Source organism: Galeopterus variegatus, unplaced genomic scaffold (assembly GCF_000696425.1).
Source record: "Galeopterus variegatus unplaced genomic scaffold, G_variegatus-3.0.2 Scaffold73, whole genome shotgun sequence".
NCBI classification, from domain to species: Eukaryota; Metazoa; Chordata; class Mammalia; order Dermoptera; family Cynocephalidae; genus Galeopterus; species Galeopterus variegatus.
In genome coordinates this window covers 230,622-236,185 of record NW_007726184.1, presented here as the reverse complement: position 1 = coordinate 236,185, position 5,564 = coordinate 230,622, and the positions used below count along the sequence as shown (strand labels likewise).

At 47.2% G+C, this 5,564-nt stretch overlaps 1 protein-coding gene across 2 annotated transcripts in view; it reads right to left on the bottom strand.

The window, feature by feature from the left end:
* MICAL3 (microtubule associated monooxygenase, calponin and LIM domain containing 3) overlaps positions 1–4,755 on the bottom strand; it is a 200,002-nt gene extending 195,247 nt beyond the window's left edge. For both annotated transcript variants that reach the window (XM_008578162.1, XM_008578154.1), the window contains exon 1: positions 4,721–4,755. The gene's annotated coding sequence lies outside the window, so the exon portion shown is untranslated. The remainder of the gene's footprint in view (positions 1–4,720) is intronic.
* Between the last annotated feature and the right edge of the window lie 809 nt (positions 4,756–5,564).

Below are 5,564 nucleotides of genomic sequence, written 5' to 3'. Positions count from 1 at the left end.
TGCCGGTCCCGGTCCGGTACGGGCACGACACTGAGGGTTGCGATCCCGTTGCCGGTCCCGGTCCGGTACGGGCGCGACACTGAGGGTTGTGGTCCGTTGCCGGACACGAAAAAAGACAAAAAAAGAAAAAAAAAAAAAAAAGAATAAACAATAGGCCTGGGAGTCAGTCAGTCAGTAGATATTCACAGACTACCTGCCACAGCAAGGACCGTACCAAAGTGAACATTAGCTTTCAGCAAGAGTGAGAGAAAATCCACATAGCATGGATCGATTCAACATAATTGTGACTCTCAGGATTTTTCTTGGTTTCTAGGGCCAAGAAAACAACATTCTATATGGTAATATGATAATTTTACGGATTTGTCCTCTTCTCCTTTACGTTCATTTCTTCCAATCTTGCAGGTTTTATTTGAGGGTTCTTTGTTATTGAAAAGACTATAAAAACGGGAAATGAATTTTGAAAACTTAAATCTCATCTGTAAACCATCACTGTAGCTACTTGCACGTGTGCATGCTGTCTTCCACCTGTGCACAGATTAAAGTTTCAAAACTGTAGGAAAAGTAAACAGATTAGCGATTGCCAAGGCTGGAGGTGTAATCAAATCCTACACCTCCAGCCTTGGCAATAGCTAATCTGTTTACTTTTCCTACAGTTTTGTCTTTTCTAGAATGGGATGTAAATGGAATCATACAGTAGGTAGTGGTGCATAAAATTGTAATGCTTTTTTAAAAATTACATTTTTTTCTTTCTGTGGTATTCAAAATGCTTTATTAAAGGTTTGGTTCAATATCAAAAGAGTAGTACAGGTTTATGAGAAAACAGAAGCTGTAACTCTAACATGCAACTTACTTTCTTGAATCACCATAACCAGGAAAAAACCTTATAGAACTAGGCCTTCAAAAGGCCCAAGTCAGTACTTAAATCTCTCTGCTTCTCCCTCTTCCACCCCACTTCTCATTTTTTTTTTTTGCAGGGGGGTGGCAGCTGGCAGTACAAACCCTCAATCTTGGTATTATAACATTGCACTCTAACCAGCTGAGCTAACCAGCCAGCCTGCCCTTCTTTTCTTTTTTTTTTTTTTTTAAAAGATGACCGGTAAGGGGATCTTAACCCTTGACTTGGTGCTGCCAGCACCACGCTCTCCCAAATGAGCCAACCAGCCATCCCTATATAGGGATCCATTTTTAAAGATGACCGGTAAGGGGATCTTAACCCTTGACTTGGTGTTGTCAGCACCACGCTCAGCCAGTGAGCGAACCGGCCATCCCTATATGGGATCCGAACCCGGGGCCTTGGTGTTATCAGCACCGCACTCTCCCGAGTGAGCCACGGGCCGGCCCCTGCCCTTCTTTTCTGAAAGGGATTCTTCGTTTAACAGATATTAACTTTTAATCTATAATATAAAATGCAAATATTTCTCACAGTGTTCATTTTTCATTTGACATAAATTTTAAATTTGAATTAACAGCTTCCCCCCCCCCCATGGGTTCTTCTATTGCTTCAAAATGATCCATAGATCTAAAATCTATTGAATTCTATTTTTTGCTAGCTCCTCTAGAATTTTACTTTTTAGTATTTCACTTTTATTCAACTCTGGTTTCTGCTAGTGTTTGCTGTAAGGTAATAACTTTAAAAGTTTCTTGACCATGATCTGCAATAAGAAATGTACTTTACATGAAGACTTAGTGCACACAAACATACATACATATACATAAAACTGAAAAACAAATTTTAGGAAAAAAAACTTCCCCTTACTACATATGATGTACTCTGATATTTTCTATTCTCTCTCTATATATATTTAATGAGCCACCAAACTTATTTTATGATCCACTGATGACTCAAAATCCACAGTTTGAAAAAGTATAAAACAGGGTTTTATGAAAGCGTCACAATCTCTGTAGCATTCCCATTCAGCATACCTGAGTTTAGGTAGTGCCTAAAGATAAACTGATATACATAGGTTAGATCAACTGGGCATTTCCTCCCAGTGGCCTGTGAAATAAGTTTCCCTTTCAGAGAACAGGTATTGGAGGTGGTGGGGAGGGTAATGAGAGGTGAGCATGGTGCTGCTGTTCCTGGATTAGCAGTCCAGAGAGCTGGCAGCCTAGGCAGGGTGTGCCTGGCCTACCTTGGGAGGTGGATCAGCTCTGTGGTGACCAGTCAGGAAAGGGCATTTGGGCAGATAGCAGAAGCCACAGTGAACCATTCTTTGTGCAGAACTAGTCAGAAGCAGCTCCAGGTCAGCTGAGAGAGGCCTAGATCTGGCGAGGTGAGGCATGCCCTTGCCAGCTTGCCAAGTGAATGTGGGGAAGCCTGCAGGAGGCCCAGGGGGTCAGTGAAGGTGTTGTCTCAGGAGGTCAGGTGGACTGGAACAGGGGACAAGATAATGCTGTGTGTGTGGCTGTGCACAGACTAGAAAAACAATGAATAAAGGGAAGGATGGAGGTCGTTATAACTGTTGCAGGTTGCTTGGAGAGAGTAAGTAGGCATAAGGAGAGGGCATGTCTAGGTCAGTCCTTGGGAACACAGAGACAGTGATCCGGCACAGCAGCGTGGGAGTGCTGGGGCCCATCTCCGGCCAGGGGGCACCTCCTGCTGCTCCCTTAGTGGCCCTGGCTGACGAGGCTTTGTGACCCACCTCGGTGGATGCTCTTTAAATATTAGTTTAATTCTCTTGCCTGCTTATTAAGTGAATGACCGAACTTTGCCAAGAGTTTCAGAAGACATAGTCCTATCATTTATACCTATCACCCCAAAAGACTTTAATGCACATCGCACTTTCTAGTGTATTTAAAACTCTACCTTCTCAGGACCTGAGTTCTCAGGCCGTACCTAACCTCCTTGAGCACGTGAGCACTGTAATATTGCTGTGTGGTTTCTGCTTCCCACTTGCTTCACAGTGATTACGTTTATGAATATTCATGAGATAGCTTCATGACACAAGGGTCATAAGAACATTCTTGCCCTCTACTCTGTAACAGTACTTGTGGAGAGGATCTAACCCTGGTGCTCCAATTTTCAGGAAAAGGGAATTTCCAGGATTTCCTTTAGGCTGAGGAGGGGTTCAGGCCATTTTCAAAGGGTTTTAGGCCTGTAGAGGATAACTTTATAATTTCTAGGTGATCTTATTCTTGCTTCTTCCTTCCTAACCCCTCCTCTTCCTCCTTCTAGTCGGCAGGGGATTTACATGTGACTGTGGTTAATACATAGATACGAAGTCCGTAAATCTACAGGGGGCCACAGCTTTATAGACTTGCAAAGGTATGCGTCTCCTTTTCCCTTGCTCTGGAATATAGGTCAGAATGCTTCATGTTGTGAGGGGACCTATTCCGACAGAGATGCTCCCTCTCTCCTCTGAAAATCTCCTTCATCCTGAGCTTCTTTGACCAGCCCAAGTCCCTGCCAGCTCTCTTTGCCTGCAGCTTCCAGGCACTCCTTAGTTATGTACCCTGCCCTACAACAGCAGCCTGTTTGAGAAGCTAAACTATTACCAAGTTCACCTGGAAAAATATCATCCTGATTGATTAGAATGGTGGGTTGAAAACTTAGCTCATTAGAATCATCTGAGAACTTTAAAAAACTCCCAGCATTAAGCTGTATCCCAAACCAATGAAGTCAGAATCTCTGGGGATGGGACCCAGGCCTCAGGATTTTTTAAAGCTCCCCAGGTGTTCCAACATGCAGCCAGGGCTGAGAATCAGTGAACAGTACTGCAGAGGCCCAGCAGCTCAGCCTTCAGTTTATTCTTCATTTTAACAAGATTTCACCCTTTCCTTCAATCTTTACAACAACGAAAATTCTAAATAGTTGGTCAGAGTGCCAGGCCAATAAGAAAGCTTTTTTTTTCTTTTTTTGTGGGAGTGGTGAGGAGTGGGGGGGTTGGCAGGCTAGAAGAAGACTTGATACACAGAAAGTATTCTGCCATGGAATCAGGATCATTCGATTCTGAGACAAGCGCAGCCCTCCGGCACTCATCTGGCCCTTCCTCCGCTTCCAGGAGGGCGTGAGCTCCACCAGCCTTTGTGCAAGGTCCGGGAGCAGCCCGCAGTACAGGCGCGCGCCCGCTTCCTGCGCGGTGGAGGCGGGCGCCGGCGCCCTCTGCTGGAGCGGAATAGATGTCCCTCCCTGGGTGACAATTGTTTCTTCTGGATGAGCTCATGGATTCACTTCCTTGAGCTCACCAGAAAGGACACAGCTTCGCCAGGAACCCCTGGCGTTCCTCTGAGGTCTGGCATTCCACTGGTTTGCCTGGGGACGTTATTTCTTTGGTTGCGGGATAGGAACATAAAGATAATTGGATGACAGTGGCCGGGAAACTGAGGTCGGCCGCTTCTCTGACAGGCTGTGCGGTGTGTGTTTGTGACGCTGGCACGCGCACTGCGGGGAACGGGGTGTGCGGTCATCGAGACCCCGACACTGGGTTGTAGTTCCCACTGGTTAAGAGGGTAGTGCGTTTAGGGAAAAAAAAAAAGAAAAGAAAAAATAAAAATAGAAACCGAAATAAATAAATAAATAAATAAATAAAAACAAATAAAAAAAGAGCGCGATTAAAGGGAGACGAAGCAATTCCCAGAAACCCAAAGGTGTCAGAAAGGAAAATGCTTCCCAGTCTATACGCAATTTAAAGATGCGATTTTCTTTAAAGGCCTCCATCAAGACACACGACCTCGTCATTCAGGGGATTTGCTCACCCAGTGGAAGACCCGAGGGACTCACCGGGAGGGCTCCAGCCCTGCACCTCCGCCGCGGGCTCGGTCGGCGCTCGGCCCGCAGGTGCCACCCTGGGCGCGCGCTCCGCCGTCCAGCCCGACTCCCGCCGGGGCCCGGCACCGCGAGGCCCCGAGGCGCGTCCTCCTGCCCGCGTCCTCTCCCCGCGGTTCTCTCGCAGGCTCCGAGGCTCACGGTCGACGCAGCACTGAGATCCCGGCGCCCGCCTCTCTGGCTGCGGGAGTCAGCGCCGCCGAGCGGGCTGCGGGACCCGCGCGGTTGCCGTGGTAACCAGGAGCGGGCGACTCCTGCGGCGGCTGAGGACGGCAGCGAAGGAAAGGTAGCAGGTCAGCGATGACGTGTTGGGCTCTCTCCTGGGCCTCTGCTGGGTCACAAGGGACCTAGAGAAGGGGAGTTGCTGGATGGTACCACCCGGAGAGTCCCAAACCCAAACCAAACCATCCCTCCTCCTCCCGGCCCTGTTCCCTTTCTCCCCTTCCCAATCCCAACCTCAACACACACCTTAAGGGCTGGAAATTCCAGCAGTATCCTGAGGCTCCTTGCCCCGGAGAATCCTGCTAAATACAAAGCTCAATGTTCGCTAGGCTCACCCTTGAAAACACACCTCCCAGCAGTGGCATCAGTAGGGCAATCTCTGGGGAGCTGGAGAAGGAACCAAGCTTTGGGCGCCGAGCAAGTCACTTAACCTCTCCGACTTGCACTGAAATATCAACCGTATAAAGAATACAAAGTTGTCTTGAAAAATGAAAAACGTTATAAAATTAAGTTGTGAATAGTAAAGTATTACTATGATGGTGACGATGACCTTGTAGATTAGTGCACACACACACAC